Raw genomic sequence first — 21,914 nt, forward strand, 5'->3', positions numbered from 1 at the left:
TTTATAACAGTTTTTGCTTTAAATCCGCATATTCTCAAGTGACAACTTTAAAAAAAAAAAACCGAAAACATTTGTTCAACCAATCAACTCCATGCACCGATAATTCACGGAAGTCGCCGACTGGCACAATAACCGAGAATCATCGAGAATTCACAGAAGAATCGTAATGAACGGCTAAGGTCTGCTTACATCGATATCTACTTTATATCTTACTATAATTCACCAAATGTTCATCTGTCTGTTCGAAGGTACCGTGAAATCTGCTGAACCGAACGCAAAGATATTTTGGGTGGGTAATCCTGGGATCTCCAGGAGTAAATAGGCTATTTAGTTTTCCCAATTTCAGCTTTGGTCTCCAGAATTCTCAGGTTTGGACTCCCGCATAACATTCGCGTTCGCATAACGTTCATTGTGACGATGTTCTCATTGTGACGATGTTGTGACGATGTATGTGTTCACGGTAGTGTTTGACGTGACGGTATGAACGTAATTTCGTAATGTTTTTCGTTTCGTAATCCTTTAATGAACGTTTAATGTTTAATGAACGTTTAATGTTTAATGCCCTTCGATGTCCGGGGCCGCACGCGCGCTACACTGGACGGGCCAGCGTGTACCTTGCCCTTCGCCGTCACTCAGAGAATAGTGAATGCATGGTCTCCCTGGAAAGGTAGTTGCAGCAGAAACAGTAGATAAGTATAAATTGGAATTTGATATGTACCTGTAAGCATTGGAGATGGAAGGGAATAGGGACGTTGCCAGGACTTTAAGGTACCGGTAGCTTGAGTATGGATGGTGATTGTGTGTATCTATGTTGACTATTGTCTGTGGGGTCTTGTCAAAGGATAGTGTGTGGTTGATGTTGTGTGTTTCTCACCCAAGAACCGCCTTTTCGCCCACTTACCTCCTCCTTTCACCTCCCCCCCCCCTTTCTTTTAATATAAATTGATCTGGTGCTGAGGTGACGCAATCATGATGGGCCGAATGGCCTCCTCCTGCATCTAACTTTTTTGTGTATCCTTGTGTATTTGTGCAGGTGTTAAAAACGGTTGTTGCTTGTGTGTTTCTTCCATGTACTGTTATTTTTATTCCTTCGAGAAGTATTAGAATACTGTATATAATTTTGTGTGATCCTTCCGTGTCCATCACACTTTATCATAAAGGGTTGCTGTGCTGTTGTAGAATAATCAAAATGGTACCGTTGGAATTGCTACATTAAGCTCCAAATGCTGCTGAAAGGTATTTTTTTGCTGATGCAAGCTGCTGATGGTTGGTCACCTGGCGCTTTAGCGACCACCATTTGCTATGAAGCCACTGCGGGGAACGAACACTGGACCACCCTCCTGCCAGATTCTCCCAGCTGATCTGTGACTCTTCACTGGGCTGCAGCTCGGCTATCCTGATTGTGCACATTGGAAAATCATTTATTTCAAAATAAAGGAAACAAAAATCACACAAGTAACAAAAGCATTTCATGGAGTCAATGATCATTGTTTTGAGTAGCAAGCACTGGGAAGGGTAAGGTGAGTGAGATGAAGACACAAGGTGGGCATGCAATCGAGAAATTCCCAACACTCTCAAGGCTACTCAGGTCACCATGACGCCACATGCAAGTATAATATTTGTGCTGATTTGGTGTTGTCAAAGATTTCAATTAAAAAAACAATTAAAATTTTATGGGGCCCACCTCAAAATGAGGTTAACATCATCATCTTTATTCCACTCCCGCCCTCCACTTTGCTTCCAGTTGAGGTAATTGAGCCATTTGGAGTGACATTGCTTCTCTGATCTCGTTCTCACTTGCTCAGCCACCTCGGCCCAGCACACACCCTTGGTGACAGTCGTGCCTGGAGGTGTACCGGTCATCTCATGCACCACACTTGCCAGGCGCCGTTCTTCCTCCACCGCCCACTTGCCTGTTGGACACAAACCCGGCCCACAGCTTAATTTAAGCCCGTTTATACAGATCCTAAGCTGCAAAGATGAGTTCAAACAAGAAGAAAAAGTCATTTATAGAAGTTTTTTTTGTATTACGAGACATTGCAATCATTGATGGTGTCATGGAAGAAGCTCAGCTAGATCCATTTTCTTTCACCCCTCCACTGGCTTGGCTATGTGAACAGCCAGATTATGTGGCCTTGAGCTTGCTTCTGCACAACAGCCAGCGAGATATGGGCTTTCACAAGAACATGGTCAGGAGCCAAGAGCGATAGAGGAGGAACAGGAGAGGTTGGAAAGAAACTTGGTCGTTAACAAATCCAGGAAGGAGGATGTACCAGTTCCAGAAATTGAGGTTGGGATGTTCACAGATTGGATCAGACCCACATGGCTGGTTTTTGATACAATGGTAGCCTTTTCTACAATGCCATGGCTGGTTGTTACAGCACCAACTACCAGCCCGCTGTCATGGAGGGCAGTCAAAAGTGCCAGAGATAAGGAACAGATAGTTGGGATGAATGTTTTGGAGTTTATCTGGATTTGTTAGTGCTGCGCTCTGCAACCTTTTTAGCCCAGGACCCAATAAAAACCCAGGCATCCAGTCGCGACCCATCGAACCCCCCCCCCCCCCCCACAAACCGTTACGGAAATATCGATTGCTTATGACGTTAATTTCTTGTTAAGGGTTCGGTTCATAATCTTTGTACAGTCGTACAATTCGTAATTGAACAATAAAGCAAAGTGACGACAATCATACCAAACACTGTCCTTATTTTGATTGCTTATGACGTTAATTTCTTGTTAAGGGTTCGGTTCATAATCTTTGTACAGTCGTACAATTCGTAATTGAACAATAAAGCAAAGTGACGACAATCATACCAAACACTGTCCTTATTTTGTTGTTATTTTGTACTAGTCAGGGCCCTTAGGGATATTTCGGTTCAAATTCTTCCAAAAGCATCAAATTTGGCGCAGATGTTGCCCATGCCATACTCTTTCGATTTTTGACGGGAACCAAGGGCAGTATGATCCGGGGACCATACCGGTCCATCCTGCCATGTCACCTGACCTATGACATCATAATTAGGATATTCATCCAATCACATGTCGTACTATAAGTGGTCAAAGTTCAAAATGAATCGATCGAAAAATGAAGGCAGGGATCCATTTTTAAGGTTTTCATAAAATCCAATATGGCCGCCAGGTCACATGACCTATGACGTCATATTTATGACATGTATACAATCATGTATACATGAACCCGGATCATGATCGCACAAAAATTAAACACAAGGATATGGCATACAGTTCATAAAACATCAAAATCCGTATCTTTGTAATTAGACTGATGAACTGCATATGCCTGAAAATTAGGAAATAGACATGTAAATATTTCTTCTAATTGTCAAAAATAAGGTCATCCACCGTTTGCCCTTCACGTGACTCGTGGTGGTCCCTCTCGGCTCTCCCCCCGTTGGTATTTTTGTGCACATAAGATTGTTCGCGGTTCTGTTTAAATATTATTTAAATATGTATAACCTTTCCCCTTCAGTGTTTTACTCAGTGGTATTTTACAACACGCTGTTTTTCTTCCTATTTAAAAGGCTTTTCTCAATTTCCTCTCCAACTCATTCCACCTCAAAAAAAAGAAATTCAATATCTTATACGTCTCCCTCACTACATGGTCTAAATTCACATTCATTCCATCCCTCCTCCATCATTCTGAACCGGATTGCTAACTTGAAAATCACAACAAACCCAATTTGTTTTCAATGTTCGTCTTTCATTAATCATCCACTTTCTAAACTCCCCTCTTGCCCCTCCCATCCAAATCCCTCCCCTTGCACCTACACTCCTAAACTCCCCCCTTGCCCCGCCACTCTTAAACTCCCCCCCTGCCCCTCCACTCCTGAACTCCCCCCTTGCCCTTCCACTCCTGAACTCCCCCCTTGCCCTTCCCCTCCTAAACTCCCCCCTCACTCCTCCCCTTCAAAACTCCCCCCCAACCCCTCCCATTCAAATCTCCCCCCATACCATTCCTCTCCAATTCTCCCTCCTCCCCCCTCCTCCTCAAAGCTGCCTCCTCCCCACTTCGTCTCCCTTCTATCTCATACCTCCACCCCCCCCCAACCTTCTTCTTTCCTCTGCCCCCCCTCAAACAACCCCTCACTGTGCCTCATCCCTTCACCTTCAAACCTTTCATCCTCCTCATCCTTCCCTTTCTTGGAACTCTTCTGCAATCGCTGACACACTAACAACTGCTCTCCCTACCTCCCCCTCTCATCCTTCATCTTACCCTACTCCTCCCCTCCCCTGTCCTGTACCCGATGCTCCCCCTCTCTCTTCATTAACGGTACTAGGACGTGCCCGTACGTGGGTGCCCGTTCCTTGCCAAAAAAAAAAAAAAAAATGTCTGGGCGTGCCCGTAAGTGCGTGATGTGACCGTACAATGAATGTATCGTCCCGACGCCGCAGCTCGGATGGCGCTGCAGTTAATCGGGCCTGTATCGGCAGAGTTATTATAAACGTGTACTACAATCGATCGTACCTTACAGCGTCTGCTCGCCACGTTCAGCATCAGTACGTCGTCACTATGACTATCCGTAAGTCCGGAAGTGACGTCCTCATTTGACTGTCCGGAAGGTCGCATATCGCAGTTACGATGAATCGCAAATTAGTTTTAATTAGTTTTAAAACATAGTTTAATGCCAACATAGTTTGCCAACGTGAAATAAATGAATACGCTCTCAAATGTGCCGTCCGAGGCAGAGTCTGTTCGGCACGTTCGGCACACGTGATAGCTCGCTGCTCTCTGATTGGTTGAATCGTTTTTTGGACATAGCTCGGTAACTACTTCTCCGATTAATATGAAACCTTGAAAAGGCACATCCTCAGGTCCCCAGCAATATACCTGGCAAGTTTAAAGTATATCGGACCCGTGGTTGTCGAGAAACAGCGGTCACAGACACACAGACATACACACAGACATACAGAGATTACTGGAATTATAGATAGATGGACCTCAAACATCCGGGGCCTTCGCTCAAACCTGACTGATCTCTCCATACAGGTTGCTTCTGACAATCCAGACTTGATCTGCTTAACAGAGACTTTCCTCCTTCAAGATGTCTCTGATTCCTTAATATCTCTTCCTGGTTACTCCCTCCTCCGGTATGATAGACCTGAGCCTCGGCCTGGTGGTGGGGTGGCTATCTTTATCAAAAACTCTCTTCCTCACTCTCCTTGCACTGCCCTCTCTCCTCTTCACCCCCAGGAGTACCTCTGGCTACGGCTTCCTCTCCGCTCCCACCTTTTGTTCATATGTGTTCTGTACCGTCCCCCAAACAGTGATGACTCCATCTACATTTCACTGTCCGACAACATGGACCAACTTCTATCCACTCATCCCAACTCTCTCTTCCTCATATGTGGTGACTTCAATTGTCATCATGCCACCTGGTTGGGTGTGGGTTCCTCTCTCACCAGTCATGGCACCTCAGCAAAGGACTTCTGTGACTCACTGGGATTGACACAATCTGTCAATTTCCCGACCCGGATCTCAGCCAATGGAGTATCTTCTCTTCTAGACTTAGTTATGACTAACTTCCCTGCTAATGTCTGCTGCTCTTCTTCTGCTCCAATCGGTTCTTCTGATCATGTGCTTGTCAAAGTGGACATCTCTCTGGCCATTCTCAGAGAGCCTCCTCAGCGTCGACGAGTCTGGCATTTCACTCGGGCCGACTGGGACGGTCTTCAAGCAGCCATCATTCGTCTGGATTGGTCTCCCATCTCCACCGCCTCTGACATCAATTCTTCCTGGGAATTCTTCCAAAGCAAACTGATCTCTCTCATGCACAGATTTATCCCATCTCGCCTTCAGTTGTCTTACCCTTCCTCCCGTCCATGGTACACTGAATCTTGTGGTGAGGCAGTTGCCCTGAAACAACTTGCCTTTGCCTCTTGGAAGGCTAATCCAACTGAAGGAAATCTCAGTTCCTTCCACCAAGCTCGGTACAAGTGTGTGTCTACCCTCAGGAGTGCCAGGAAGCACTATCTCTCCTCACTCAAGAATGAACTCTCAAACCTGTCTCCTTCCTCCAAATCCTGGTGGCGTCTGGTCAAATCCGTTTCTGGTGTTTGTTCCCCCTCCATCCCCTCCCTTACCTCAAATGGCCACACAGTTGACATCGCACGTGACAAAGCCGAATGCCTCAACTCTGTGTTTGCCTCAAAATCCTTAGTCCCAAACCCATCTCTCTCTGTTCCCACCTTTCCCAGTCGAACCAAACTGCTCCTGGACTCTGTGACCTTCTCTCCTGACAAGGTGGAGGAGTTTTTGTCAAACCTCGACTCTGATTCTGCAACTGGACCAGATGGCATCAGCCCACGGGTCCTAAAATCCTGCTCTGCCACTCTATCTCACCCTCTCTCTGTGCTTTTCACCCTATCTTTTGCTCAAGGTCATCTGCCAGCATCCTGGAAATCAGCAAACATTACCGCTTTACACAAAAAAGGTGCAAAAACAGATCCTTGCAACTACAGACCAATCAGCCTGCTCCCAATTATCAGCAAAGTCATGGAATCCATCATTGCTTCGGATATGAAATCTTTCCTCTTCTCCAATGGCTTGATCTCTGATCATCAATTTGGTTTCAGACCAGGTCACTCTACTCTGGACATGCTGCTTCTGCTGTCTCAACAATGGATGGAGGTCCTCAATGCCAAACAGGAAATCAGAGCTGTCTCCCTTGACATATCACGTGCCTTCGATACGGTCTGGCACCCAGCTCTGCTCACCAAACTCTCCTCCTATGGTATCCATGGAAATCTCCATGCATGGCTTGCGGACTTCCTCTCTGGTCGTAGTCAACGTGTGGCCCTGAATGGATTTCTCTCATCTCCCCTTCCCGTTCAGGCTGGAGTTCCCCAAGGCAGTGTGCTGGGCCCTGTGCTTTTTCTGGTCTTTATCAATGATCTCTCCGACTCTCTGGAAAATCCTCTGTATCTCTTTGCTGATGACTCCACTCTCTGCCGCTCCATTCCTCTTCCCTCAGATCGGCAGTCTGCAGACTCCTCACTCTCTGAAGACCTGGACAAAATCACAGACTGGTCAAACATGTGGAACATGTCTTTCAATCCTGACAAATCTCACACTCTTACTATGTCTCTCCGAAAAGATCGACTGGACAACCCTCCCATCTACTTTCTCAACAATCCTCTCCAAGAAGTTCTGTCGCTCAAGCTTTTGGGTCTCACCATCTGCCATGATCTTTCTTGGGAAAACCACATTTCCAAGCTGGCCTCCAAAGCCAGTCGCTGACTGGGCATCCTCCGTCGTGCGAAGTCCTTCCTAGGCACACCTGAGCTCCTCACCACATACAAGGCTTTCATCCGCAGCTCAATGGAATACTGTTCTCCCCTATGGGCTGGTGCTCCTGCCTCACACCTGGCTCGGCTTCACGCTGTTGAATCCAAAGCTTTCAGAATCATTGGAATCTCCCGCGATGAAGCTATCTCTGAGGGCCTTTCACTCACTCACCGCAGGCAGGTAGGTGGTCTTTCTGTCTCCTACCGACTCCTCTCCGGCCTTGCTCCCCCAGCTCTCTCTGTGCTCTGTCCCCCAAATATTCCTACAGGTCGCACAAGATCTGCCAGCCACCCTCTGATGGTTAAACTGCCGAAATCTCGGCTCTCTGCTCACCTTCACTCTTTCATTCCTCTTTTCTCCCACCTCTGGAACAAACTCCCACACTCACTTCAATCACACTCCTCCCTCCAGGTCTTCAAAACAGCTGTTCACCACCATCTCTTATCTTCCCCCATCCAAAACCTTGATCTTTTCTACCCCCACTAATTCACCCCAGATCCACCTTGTTTGAAATTCCAACTTCTTTCCTGGAAGTCTTGGCAGTGTCCATATGTTTTATACCTCTCCCACCCCCCGCCCTTCCCATGCCTCCCCCCCAAAGCCCTCTCCCTCCCACAGTTCTCTCGATGTCTCCATGTCTCTCGGTCCCTGCTCTCAAATGTTGTGTTTGTGTCCTTCCCCCTCTCTCCCCATCTTGTCTACCGCTCCCGATGTTATTTGTTTTGTGTGTCTGTTTGTCTTTCTGTGTGATTAATGTTCGCTCTTTCACGAGCCTCGACCTTGTATAAAAAAAAAAAAAAAAAAAAAAAAGTCAGAGTTCGATTACCCTACCCAGAAACATAAAATGGTGAACCTCGTGTAAATCTTGACAAAAAACTCAAAAACCGACATGTTTGACTAAAAAATGACCTTTAAGATGACCTTGAGGGTTGACCTTGACCTCGAATCATCAAAATAACATCATAATTGGATTCCTCGACCTCGAAAACCCCTGAAAAGTGGTACCATGCATGATTCCAACCCTTTTGGTTATTTAACTGATTTTCCTTTAATCCGGGTGGCGGCCATTTAGTATTTCGCCAATATGGGGCCCCCGGAGGGGGGGGGCGTCTTGGCGCCCGTCAAAAATCGAAAGAGTATGGCATGGGCAACATCTGGGCCAAATTTGGTGCTTTTGGAAGAATTTGAACCAAACGGCCCCAAAATATCCCTAAGGGCCCTGACTATACGGTTCTCCACGACCATGAAGAGAGAGAGAGCGAGAGACCACGCCCCCTTTAGAATGAGCAGCGACTTCGATCACAGACACCGCCCACTTGATATTGTCAGCCAATCAGGCGTAAACTCCCTGCCTTGTCAGCAGCTTCGGAAGAGATGAATCCGCCCCCACGATGAATCCGGATGATGATTTAATGAAGAAGATGAAGATGATGATGAAGAAGAAGATGAAGATGAATCTCACAACATTCATTGGCGGTGTATCTTTTGTGAAATAGAATAAAACATTAATTATTAAAGTGACACGCCAAGATAAGGTGTTTGAATTTTATTTTAATCTTCATAGTGAATAGATGATGAACTTAAAATGTAATGTAGCGGTTACCGGACACAAATCTCTTGTACCGGCCGGTGACGTAATCAGCGGGCGGTCACTCGGGTTGCATACCACGCCCCGTTGAGAGGCGTGAATTACTGTTTGAATTTGAACGATATATTGCCGCTCGGCGTAGCCTTTTTCAGTACATTCGTGCCGAGCTCGGAATAAACAGCTCAGTGAAAATCAGCTCGTTGTCGCGTCCATATTGTTAGAGTTCGACGTGAGAGCACAGCTCCACATTGGTGACCCCTTTTACGAACACGGCAATGGAGTCGACCGTTGCTTTGAAGCTCCCTGGCTTCTGGGAATCGCACGCGGCCATCTGGTTTGCCCAAGCAGAGTCCCAGTTTGCTCTGCGGCACATCACGGCGGACGAGACTCGCTTCCACCATGTGGTCTCCATGCTAAACGACGCCACTGCCTCCCGGGTCTTGAGCCTTCTACGGAGCCCGCCGGCCGACGACAAGTACGGCGCACTCCAACGACTACTCCTCGGTACGTTTGACCTCACTGAGGCCGAACGCGTGCGACAGCTGCTCGATCTGCCTGAGCTCGGGGAGGCTCGACCATCCGGGCGCATGGACCACATGCTCACCCTGCTCGGCGAACACCGCCCAGATTTCCTCTTTCGCGAGCTGTTTCTCTGACAGATACCCAGGCAGGTACGCTTAGCTTTGGCTAACTCGGCAATCGAGGACCCTCGCACCCTGGCTAAGGAAGCCGACAAATTTTTCTCGGCCGGGCGGTACTTCGGAGTGGCCGCCTGGAAACCTGGCCCGGCCGAGGCAACGCCCCCGCCACGACCGGTGCTGCCACCGGCCGATTCAGGGCCCCTTGCGGCCACGGCCGCCATGACACCCCGTCGGCCGCACTCGCCACGACCGGTGCCGCAGCCACCACCGGGGCGGACCATGTGTTACTACCACGCCAGGTTCGGGCAGAAGGCCAGAACGTGTCGCCCACCGTGCACTTTCGGCGGGTCGGGAAACGACCAGGCTGGCGCTCGCTTCCTGCCATGAGCGTCGGCCATTCCGGCAACCTTTTGTTAATCATGGACACCGCGTCCGGGCGGCGTTTCCTGTGTGATACGGGAGCGCAGATGAGCGTTATACCCGCCTCGGGGCGGGACAAGCAGGCCGTGCTTTGCGGCCCCGCCTTGGTTGCCGCAAACAGCTCCTCTATCCGCACCTTCAGTTCACGCCGCGTCGCACTCTGCTTCGGGGGCAAGCGTTTCGAGTGGGATTTCGTCACCGCGAACATGCCCATGGCTTTGTTGGGTGTGGATTTTATTTGCGCCCACGGACTTTTGGTTGACGTAAAACGTCGTCGGTTCGTCAACGCGGAGACCTTCAGCTCTCTCGCTTGTTCGTTGAGCGGCTCCGCACCGACCAGGCTAGCCTGCGCGCTCCCGGCCGCGGACGACTTCACCCGCCTCCTCGCTGAGTTCCCCACCCTCATACTGCCGACGTTTTCAGCCGTCACCGTCAAACACGGCGTCGAACACCACATTCCGACCACTGGTCCACCGGTCTATGCCAGGGCTCGTCGCCTCGACCCTGCCAAACTCGCCGTGGTCAAGGCGGAATTCGACGCGCTGGAGCGGTTGGGCATTGTGCGGCGCTCGAACAGCGCGTGGGCCTCGCCCCTGCACATCGTACCCAAACCGGGTGGCGGATGGCGACTGTGCGGCGATTATCGCCGCCTCAACGATGCCACCACCCCCGACCGGTACCCGATACCGCATATCCAGGACTTTTCCGCCCATTTGGCAGGGCGGGTGATCTTCTCCAAGGTCGACCTTATTCGGGGCTACCACCAGGTACCTGTCCGGCCGGCCAACGTTCCGAAGACGGCTGTAATTACACCTTTTGGCCTCTTCGAGTTTCTCCGAATTCCGTTCGGCCTTAAGAACGCGGCCCAGGCCTTACAGTGGCTGATGGACAGTGTGCTGCGCGATCTCACCTTTCTGTTCGTCTACCTGGATGACATTCTCATCGCCAGCACTTCCCGGGCGGAGCACCTCCTTCACCTGCGCACGCTTTTTGCGTGCCTCAGCCAGCACGGCCTCATCATCAACCCGGCGAAATGCCAGTTTGGCGTGCCTGCCATCGACTTCCTGGGACACCGCATCACGAAGCGCGGGGCCGTTCCACTGCCGACCAAGGTGGAGGCCGTTAAAGGTTTCCCACGCCTCCGCTCCGTCAAGGCCCTGCAAGAGTTTTTGGGTATGGTAAACTTCTACCACCGGTTCGTGCCTCGCGCCGCCCAACTCATGCGCCCCCTGTACGAGGCCCTCAGGGGTAAGCCGGCCAAGCATGACATCGCCTGGACCGAGGAGTTGGACGGGGCATTCACGGGCGCTAAGCTGGTCCTCTCCAACACCACCATGCTGGCGCACCCGGCGCTCGACGCACCCATCGCCCTTACCACGGACACTTCCGACTACGCAGTGGGCGCCGTACACGAGCAGTGGGTTAACTGGGCTTGGCAACCGCTGGCCTTCTTCAGCCGGCAGCTCCGCCCTAACGAGCGCAAATACAGCACGTTCGACCGCGAGCTCCTCGGCCTTTACCTGGCGGTTCGCCACTTCCGCCACCTTTTAGAGGGCCGCCCATTCATGGCGTTTGTGGACCACAAACCCCTGGTCTTTGCCATGGCCAAGGTCTCAGAGCCGTGGTCAGCTCGTCAGCAGCGCCACCTCTCCGCCGTTTCCGAATTCATGACAGACATCTGGCACGTCGCGGGCAAGGACAATGCTGTGGCCGATTGCCTCTCCCGGTCCGTCGCGGATGCCGTCCACCTTGGCGTGGATTACGCCCGCATGGCGGCCGACCAGGTCTCAGACCCCGTGGTGCAAGCCCTCCGGACAGCGGACACGGGCCTGCGGTTGTCCGATGTCCCCTTCAAGGACACAGGCACAGTTCTCCTGTGCGATGTTTCCCTGGGCGAACCTCGTCCCATTGTGCCCGCTGGATGGCAACGGCTCATTTTTGACGCCATCCATGGCCTTTCCCACCCAGGCCGGAAAGCGTCGCAGAAGCTCGTGGCAGCGAAATTTGTCTGGCACGGGCTCCAGAAGGACGTCCGCGACTTGGCCAACGCCTGTGTCACCTGCCAGCGTGCGAAGGTCCACTGGCACACCCAGGCCCCGTTGGCACCATTCGACGTGCCCGCGCGGCGTTTCGACCACGTCAATGTGGACCTGGTGGGACCCCTTCCCCCCTCGCGGGGCTTCACCCATCTCCTCACGATGGTGGACAGGACCACCAGGTGGCCGGAGGCCATCCCGCTGACGTCAACGACGTCCGCCGACGTGGCGCAGGCCTTCATCGGCACCTGGGTCACCCGTTTCGGCGCCCCCTCGGACATCTCCTCTGACCGAGGCCCACAGTTCACCTCTGAGCTTTGGGGCGCGGTCGCTCAGGCCTTGGGGGTCAAACTTCACCGCACCACGGCCTACCACCCCCAGGCCAACGGCTTGTGTGAGAGGTTTCACCGCTCAATGAAGGCCGCTCTCAGGGCCAGCCTCCAGGACGACGGTTGGGCTGACAGGCTCCCGTGGGTGCTATTGGGCCTCCGGACGGCCCCTAAAGAAGACCTCCAGGATTCTACCCCCGAGCTGGTCTACGGCCAACCACTGTGCGTGCCAGGGGAGTTCATCCCCGACGCCACCGGCCCCTGGTCCGTGGCTCGCCAACGCTCGGTCCTCCAGGAGGCCGCCAGGAATTTGCCCACGTTTTGTCGGAAGCTCTTTGCCCAAACCTCTCACACATTTGCCCAATTTGCCCATTTGCCCACGTCTCATCATGGCTGTCCTCAACCCCATGTCCCCCCAGCGCTTCGCACAGCGGAGTACGTTTTTGTGCGCCACGACGCGCACCGGGGACCACTCCGGCCGCCGTACGATGGGCCTTTTCGGAACTTGAGGAGGGGCAACAAGTCGTTCGTCGTCGACATTGGCGGCAAACTGGACCATATCTCCGTGGACCGCCTCAAGTCGGCTCATTTGGACCTCGACCAACCTCCACGGTTGGCCCTTCCTCCACGACGGGCCCGTCCCCCGTCGACCAAGCCCCACGCCCGACCATCCGCCGCCAAGCCGCCTCCCACCCCCACACGAATCGCCAGGGGTCGTTTCGGCCGGGTCATTAAGGCCCCCCACAAACTGACTCTCCCTGTACAAGTGAATTCTGGGGGGGTGCATTAGGGTGGTCCAAAAATGCCAAAAAAATCACTTTTTTATCTGGATTTTGATGCTCTATTGGATTATTGTTAGAAATGGTCTAAATCATTCACCCAAAAAATATTTTGCATCTGAGTCATCTTTAAACTCATACACACTCAACATATAAATTTGTCATTTTGGTCAATTTTAATGAAAATCGTCCATGTTGAGAGGCTTACAAAGACTTTAGAAATATTTTTTTCCTAAATAATGTCATTGATGATACATACCCCTGTGAAGTCCTCATGGTCGAAACATGAGTCAGACATTTATGAACATGTTTCAAACGTGTTTCAAGCATTGTCAAACATGTTTCGACCATGATGATTTCACACTCACATGCGCAAGCGCATGCAAAAAGTCATGAACCACAAAATGGCTTAGTACAATAGTGCATGTACTTTTTCCACCTAGGTTGCTATTGGATTGTTCTCATTTAGCCAAATTTGGTGAAAAACGCCATATTTCAATTGAAGTGTGTATGAGTTTCTAGATGGAATTGAGCGAAAATAATTGGTGGGTGAATGTTTTAGACCATTTCTAACAATAATCCAGTAGAGCATCAAAATCGGAGAGATCGATGTTTTTTGGACCGCTCTAGGGCGCATGTAGCGGTCACCGGACACAATTCTCTTGTACCGGCCGGTGACGTAATCAGCGGGCGGTCACTCGGGTTGCATACCACGCCCCGTTGAGAGGCGTGGCTTACTGTTTGAATTTGAACGATATATTGCCGCTCGGCGTAGCCTTTTTCAGTGCATTCGTGCCGAGCTCGGAATAAACAGCTCAGTGAAAATCAGCTCGTTGTCGCGTCCATATTGTTGGAGTTCGACGTGAGAGCACAGCTCCACATTAACATGAACTGATAAACAAAACAAGAATAACTTTCACTGAAAAAACCCGATATGCATCTGAACTTATATCCAGGTTCAATGTTCCGTTATCATGAACAACATGAAATAAACAACTTTCACTGATTAAACCCGAAAGTGAAACTTACAAGCCTAATTCAAATGTTCCATTCGCAACATTGTAGATGTGGATTATCCACATCAGTGCGATGGTTGACTTTGCATATTGGCTCCGAGATCATCGATTTGGCTTTGAAGCGGCTACCATGCGATTCTCAGGTTGGCGCACAGGGCCACTGTCTCCAGTTTGTTCGATACTTGGACTTCAGATATGTCACCGTTGAGAAACCTGCCTCACACATCCACGTCGTCGTGAATGGCATCAGGAACTTTACCGCGAGATGTGCAATCTCTGGGTACTCATGAGACACAGTCAGCCAAAACTTTACTAAAGTGTGCTTCCTGAACAGTGTCTTAAGTGTACTGTCGGACACGATGTCGATCAAGTCCTCTTTCAATCTGTTGGACAAGTTGCAGCACTGCTGAACGTCGACTGAATAAGGGTCTCCGATTCACTTATTCTCCACGTGTGGATCAACAGGAAAGTATTCGTCAAATCGTTTGCGCAGGTTCACCAGATGTTCGACGATGACATCCTTAATGTCCACACGTTCCTCAACACTCTTGCTGAGCAGATCATCCAGGTTTTCGAACATGTCAAATTCATCATTGGTCTGTACTCTTCTCTTCCATAGATCCACCTTTGACTTGAACGCCGCTATCTATCTTGTCATACATTACGAACACGGATTTCGCCTGCTTGTTCATTTTGCCCTGGAACGATATGTTCAGATTGTTCAACAAGTTGAAGATGTCGGCCATGTATGCCAATGTTGCGATGAATTTGTTGTTTTTGTAGTAGACTGCCAGGTCTGACCTAGCCACCTCCAGGAATGCGAGGACCTGGTCGCGAAGTTCATACAATCTTTCCAAAGCATCTCTTCTGGAGAGCCAGCGAACAGCTGCAAAATACAGCACCGTGGTGTGTTCTGCATCTTGCTCCTTACACAGCTCTGCAAACAACCTCGAATTTAGAGCGCTCTTCCTGAGATGGTTGATTGTTTTCACTGCAATGTCCATTACTTCGGCAAGTCCAGGTGACATCTCTTTCGCCGCTAATGCCTCGCGGTGGAGGAAGCAGTGGGTCCAGCTTGCCTCTGGTGCCACATCCTGGATGAGAATGACACCGCTGTGCCGCCCTGTCATCGATGCCACACCATCGGTACAAACGCCAACACAGTCTTCCCACCTGAGGCTATGCAATGCGATGTATTTGTTGATGACTGCGAATATTTCTGTGGCCGTGGTCTTGGTCTATAGCTCGTCACATGCCAGAAGATCCTCCATAAAATCATCGCCATGCCGATAACGAACAAAGATGAGGATCAACGCCTTCTGTGCGATGTCCATTGACTCGTCCAACTGGATGACAAACTTGTTGGCCTCTAGGTTTGCGTACAGCTGGTGCTCGATGTCTTCGCCCATGTCTATTATCCGTCGGCGAATCGTGTCGGCAGGAAGTGGAATGGTGCTTATCTTGGAAGCCGCCATCTCTCCAAGCACTTCTCTGCACAACGCCTTGGCGCATGGCAGGATGAGTTGCTCTGCAATACAAGATAAATAAAATAACACATGAACATTTCTTTCACTTTATGATTAATCTTGATTTTATTCCAAGTCCAAGGCATTATAAAAATTCAATATGTACGATGTGATTGCCATACGTACTTTTAAAAAAGATGCAAAGTTTAAGAATGGCTGTATTGCAACAAACAATAAAACTTACGAAGTTGTGATATACCAATGTATACATGGCACGAGTAATAGTAAGCAAGAACCTGACACATCAATATTCGAAAGACGAAATGAAAAACTAAATTTAACTATACTTACAGCGCCATGTATTACTTTATGAACCTACAAACCGCCAATTCCGTGAAATACTTTTACGAAAAAAAACAAAAAAACTTACCCGCAATAGTGTACGGTTTCTTTTATTTGGCTGTCTTAACTGCCACGAGGTAGCTGGCTTTGGTCAGTCCCTTCGACGGAAAAACAGCCGAACTCATTGCTGACTTGCTGTTGTTCATCTCGCGTTCTTTCCGGAGAAAAAACTCCCGCGACTTGTTGACATGATCTCCATGTTTCTTCTCGAGGTGCCGTTTCAGCTTTTGGGGCCCGAGGGACTCGTTGGCCAACACGTCAAGGCATATCACACACTGTGGTCAATTAACATTGTGCTTATCGATATTCATGGTGAACCCATAGTTCAGGAACACAGGCTGATACTTTCTAGCCATGGCGAGTACCTTACGCTCACAGCTCAATCTTTCGAATGAAAAGCAATGGCCATTCGCGTGTCGGAAACTAAACGTATGATCTGACTGACCGGATGCATGCGCGGTACATCGGTACAGCGCAGTAGAAGAGTCCACACTATAAAGTTTGTGTCGGCGTTCGTTTGATCTCTGTTCTGTTCAGTCGGGAGAAGTAAATTGTCGATAAAGTTTTTTTCCCGCGATTTCTGAAACGATCGTGCGACCCATTGAAAATCCTTCGCGACCCAAACATTGGGTCACGACCCATAGGTTGCGGAACGTCATGTTAGTGTAAATCGAGGTGTATGTGGAGTCATCATCATTGGGTATATGGTACACCCCGCAGAAAAGTATTTGGCTGTGGATAGGTATGCATTGCCAGAGGTATTGCAGTGGTCTAGGAGGGGTTAGTGTGGACAACTATGGGACCTCTGGATTGGGAGAGACACCTGTCAAAACGGAAGAGAAAATAACCAAGGAGAAACACAGAGGAATCAGAAAATCCTGTGAGGACATACAACGTCCTGAGTTGCAGCAGCAATCTGGATGAAAAGATTGGTGATATTAGATCGGAGACCTTCAGTATTGGTGTACTTTAATATTTGGAGTCTTAGAGAGTGCAGGAGGGAGGGAATGATGGAGGAGATGTGGGCTGTGGGCGGCGGAGGCGTTTTGTTTTCAGGTTATCCATCCTTGCATCCGTCCGTCCGTAGTCACTTTTTGTTACAGCCATAGCATGTGAACCACGAGAGGAATTTTTAGGTAATCTCATCTTGATCTCGAAGAGATGACCTTATAAAATGGGTCATGAGGTCCGTAAGTCTGTCTCTCTGTCCAGTCATCTGTTAACTTTTCGTTATTTTTGCTACTCCTCCCTTATTGCCCAGCTGATTGTTCTGAAACTTATCAAATGAATACAAGACAGTAGCCCGCACAATCGCACAGGCTTTGAGTTTTTGATTTCGGATCATGGGGCTCCCAGGAGGGCGTAAACCCATAAAGCTGTAGATCCATACTCATCCATTATTTACCAACCGATTGCTCTGAAACTCGATACAACCCTTCTACTCGATGGTCTGCAGGATCGCTTGGTCTTAGATTTTTCAAATTCGGATAAGGGTGGCTCCGGGAGTCCCGGGGTGGTTCCACCAATTCAGCAGAGGTCTGAACTACAACCTCAAGAGATCAGTCGGCCCACTCGGGGCCAATTTTTATTTTTAACAAACTTTGTACAAAGGTGTATTATGATGTAAGGGTGAACTGGGTTAAAAGGGATTTTGGATCCAAAAGGTCAAAGTTCATGTGACCTTCAGCTGAAAAAAACACATTTTAGTTACCACAATAACTTGTGAACCATTGTAGGGATTTTGACCAAACCTGGGGTGTGTTCCGTTAGCAAGCGGCTCGCTTTCTGCTTGCCAAGTGGCTTGCCTCCCTTGGGATGAGGGTTCGATCACGCAGGCTCACCACCCGAGAGCTCGGCGGACTAATCTCCATCGCTGTCATGCTTGCTGTGGGACTTATCATGGTGTGCACGGAGTTCAGTGCCTGTTTCTGGGTAGTGGGGTTTGACTCCGCTTTAGCTGTGCAACAAGGGAGATTATTAGGCTTCTCCGTCCTTCCACAGTCTCAGGAATCTCATGACCCTTCAGGCATGTGACTGGACTTATCCGGCACCGGCATCATGATTATATCTCGGGAGACTTCGCATTGACATTGTGGCTCTATCTGAGTCTCACCTGACAAAAACAGGAACAAGAGAGGGAGAAAACTTCACATTCTCCTGGTCAGGCAAACCTGAGGGACAGAGGCAGGAACACGACATGGCCTTTGCAATTAAAAAATCAACCAGGCACGCATATATTGATGATCCGGTTTGTCATTCAGAGATTGATGTCCTTGCATTCCCCTTCTTCCATTAGGTCATGTGACTGTTGTCAGTGTGTATGCATCAACTATGACACATCCATTTCTGGAAAGGGGGAAGTTATATGAGGCAGTTGATCGCATTGTGTCGACCACACTTGAAGAAGACACACAATTCATAGTTGGCGATTTCATTGCCCATGTTGGCAGCAATTCTGACCTGTGGCCACATGGTTTGGGCCACCATGGTGTAGAAAAGATAAATGAAAGTGGGCAGCTGTTGCTGGAATTTGCCAGTCGTCATGGCCTCACAATTACCAATGCCTTATAATCCCATGAAAGATGCTTGGAAAGTCATGTGGCGCTATCCAAGATCAGGTCACTGGCACCAGCTTGACCATGTGCTTGTAAGGCAGCGATATATAAAACAAGTCTTCGACTGTGGGGCAACGCACAGTGCAACCTGCAACACTGACACAACCTTGGTTCACAACACAACCTTGGTTCGTTAAAAGGGTACCTTAAGATTCTTCACAAGCCAAATAAAAGGCATTTGGCCCACCCTAGGATCAACATTGTGAATCTACAAGATCCTTTCACTCAGCAGTGACTGCAAGAGAGACTCGCATCTGCTTTTGACAACCAACCTACTATTGATGACTTAGCTCCAGAAACCTTATGGATACAGACTCAAGATACTGCGTATGAAACAGCCAAATCAGTTTTAGGTTTGCTCTGCAGGAAATACCCAGACTGGTTCAGAAAAAGTGCCTCAGCTCTGCCACCTCTGCTAGGAAAGACTATTTCTGATCCAGTACAGATATGATGAAAATGAACGCAACGAACAGCGTTTCAGGCATGCCTGTCAAGCCGTTCAATTGGAAAGCGGATAGGTTGTAAACAACAGTATTGAGACCGTCTATGTGAACGTATGCAATGGTGTGCAGACAGGAATGCCAGTGGAGGTTTCTTCAGTGGTTTCAAAGAAGCAATTGGCCCAACAAAGTCTACTGCTCCCATCACTAGCTTAGCGGAGAAGCCTTTAACATCTGAGGATGTGATGCAGCGTTGGACCTAGCATTACCTCGAACTGTATTCACATGAAAATAAAGTCAGCAGAGAGGCTCTTGACTTCTTCCAACACCCAACAAAATTGTATCTCGATGTGTTACCATTCCTTTGAAGAGGTTCAATCAGCTGTTGGTGCCCTCCCGTGTGGAAAAGCCACAGGCATACATGGGGTCCCTGGCAAAACTTATAAACAGAGAGGAACTGGTCTACTTTACAGACAACACCAACTTATACTTTCATGTTGGAAGGAAAGCTGGAGAGGTTTCCCAAGAGTGGAAGGATGTCCAAATCAAGAGTGGAAGGATGTTGCTGACTGAAGTCAAGAGCCTCTCTGCTGTCATCACCCTGTACAATAATAGAGATAAATCTGACTGTAACAATTACAGAGGCGTTTCGTTACTGTGTGTAGCAGGGAAAGTCAGGGCATGCGTCGTGCTTAACGGACTGCAAAAGTTGGCTGACAATGTCTATCCTGAGAGTTAATGTAGTTTTAGAGATGGTAGATCGACTACATCTGATTTTTACCTTGTGCCAACTACAAGAAAAATGTAGAGAACAACAGGAATAATTTCATGTGGCATTTGTTGATTTCACCAAGGCTTTTGACCTGGTCAGCCGCAGTGGTTTGTTTCTATTACTGGAATCCCTTGGCAGTCCTCCTACATAGTCAGAACAGGTCATTTCACAATGGTATGTAGACACGTGTTATCTTTGATGGCAAAGAGTCTGAACCATTCTCCATTTTCACTGGAGTAAAGCGGGGGTGTGTCTTGGCACCAACACTGTTCGGAATCTTTTTTTTTGTCTGTTGTGATATGCAGTTAGTGGAATTGAAGAGGGTGTCTAGATTCACACAAGATTTGATGGAAATCTCTTCAAGCTTCCTTGCCTGAATATCAAGACTAGGACTGCAAGAACACTCTTCATCCGTGAGCTGTTATTTGCTGATGATGCTGCCCTTGTCTTCCATTCGACCATCGGATTACAGGCAATCTTTAATGCTTTCTCCAAAACATGTGACAAGTTTGGTGTCACTGTCAGCACAAAGAACACCATGAGGATGTCACAGTGCAACAGTGACCCCATCCCATTGAAACTCCATGGTACAGACAGAGCCAGATAACCTTTTGTGGGCCTGGTGCCAAACAAATTTGTGGGCCCCCATTTGGGGAACCATTGCAAAAGACAGGAGATCAACACAGACGTAATCTTTAACGTAGCACACAGCTGTATACAAGTTTTATTTACAATATTTACATGTTTAAGTTGCAGATGGAGGTGGCAATGATAGCCCTAGGGCAGAAGGAGATATACACAAGTGTAGATAAAATAAATAATAAATGAAAAATATAAATAAAACAGTGGAGAAAAACAGCCTGGTATTGCTGATCCCACTAACTTCTATACATATTCTGGCATTCAATTCAATACATATTGTTTATTGAAACGTAACGCGATGTGTCCACTTTTTTAAAATCCTGGTAGCTATGGGCCCTTTCAGATTGTGGGCCTGGTGCCAAGGTGCCAACGGCACCATTGTAAACACGACACTGGGTACAGAGCTACAAGAGGTTGGAGAGTTTGTTTACCTTGGCTCCGTACACACAAAGGGTTTTCAGCACCTTAAGCAGATGAAGAGTTTTCAGCACGTATTTCCAAAGCTCCTGCATTTGGCAGCTTGCGAAAGAGAGCATGGAATAACAACAGCTTTATGACCAACACAAAGTTACACCTACCTGGCAAGTTGACAGGATGAAATACTAAGCATGTTTTCTCAGTGTACTTCTCTATTCTGCTGAAACGTGGATTTTATATTCCAAGCAGGAGCACAGGTTGAACTCTTTCCATCTCCAGTGCTTGTGGAAGACCCCAACAAAATTGGTCCACTGGCAAGACAACATTCCTGACACAGAAGTTTGGACCATGGCTAAGTCGGTTAGTATCATGGCGACGCTGAAGCGGTGAAAATCGCATGGCGAGCGTCTGCCTGGATCAATCCCTTATGTAGTTCTTGATGAGGGCATCCACAAAATTGGAAGGCCAAAACTTCACTTCAAAGATCTGTGTAAACAGGACTTGAAGGACTGTAACCTGTTGGAAAAATCATGCAAAGTTACAGCGCTGGACAGAAGGGGGTGGAGGAAGAGCCTAAACGATGGAGTTCTATATATCCTTTGAGACGAGGAAAGTTGAAAAGGCAAAGCAAAAGGGAGAAAGTAGACAAAACACTCAAAACAGATTCCAGCTTTAGATGCCCAAACTGCAGTAGGCAGTGTGTGTCATGTATTGGCCTCTTTTCACACATGAGGACACACCAAGCATGAGACTAAAAAGAAATCAGCAGTCATATAAAAAAGAATTAGGATGATTTAAAATTAGATTTTCAGATTTAATTAGAACTATTTTATTTAATTAATTTAATTCGAATTCAATTTAATTAGAATTACATCAGATTTTAAAGAATTAGGATGAAAAGTAGAAGTAGCAATCAATGTATGAACTGCACGCTTCAATATTGCCTTCTTTGACTAGAATTGTAGAAATGGCGACCAATTGTTTTGAATCCGCCTTCGGCAGTCATTTTGCTAGCATAAGTGGGTGGGGAGGGGGGGGTGCCAGGGGA

General features: G+C 48.4%; 1 long non-coding RNA gene across 2 annotated transcripts; it reads right to left on the reverse strand.

The window, feature by feature from the left end:
• Positions 1-958: 958 nt before the first annotated feature.
• On the reverse strand, positions 959-21,535 carry LOC137426287 (uncharacterized). 2 transcript variants are annotated; one of them, XR_010984260.2, is made up of 3 exons: positions 20,881-21,535; positions 1,685-1,913; positions 959-1,396 (listed from the first exon to the last, which is right to left on the reverse strand). It is a non-coding gene; the product is annotated as an uncharacterized LOC137426287 (long non-coding RNA). The 2 variants fall into 2 exon arrangements; XR_010984259.2 differs by lacking the exon at positions 959-1,396 and having other exon boundaries at positions 1,397-1,913.
• Between the last annotated feature and the right edge of the window lie 379 nt (positions 21,536-21,914).

Source organism: Myxine glutinosa, chromosome 4 (genome assembly GCF_964187855.1).
Source record: "Myxine glutinosa chromosome 4, kmMyxGlut1.1, whole genome shotgun sequence".
NCBI classification, from domain to species: domain Eukaryota; kingdom Metazoa; phylum Chordata; class Myxini; order Myxiniformes; family Myxinidae; genus Myxine; species Myxine glutinosa.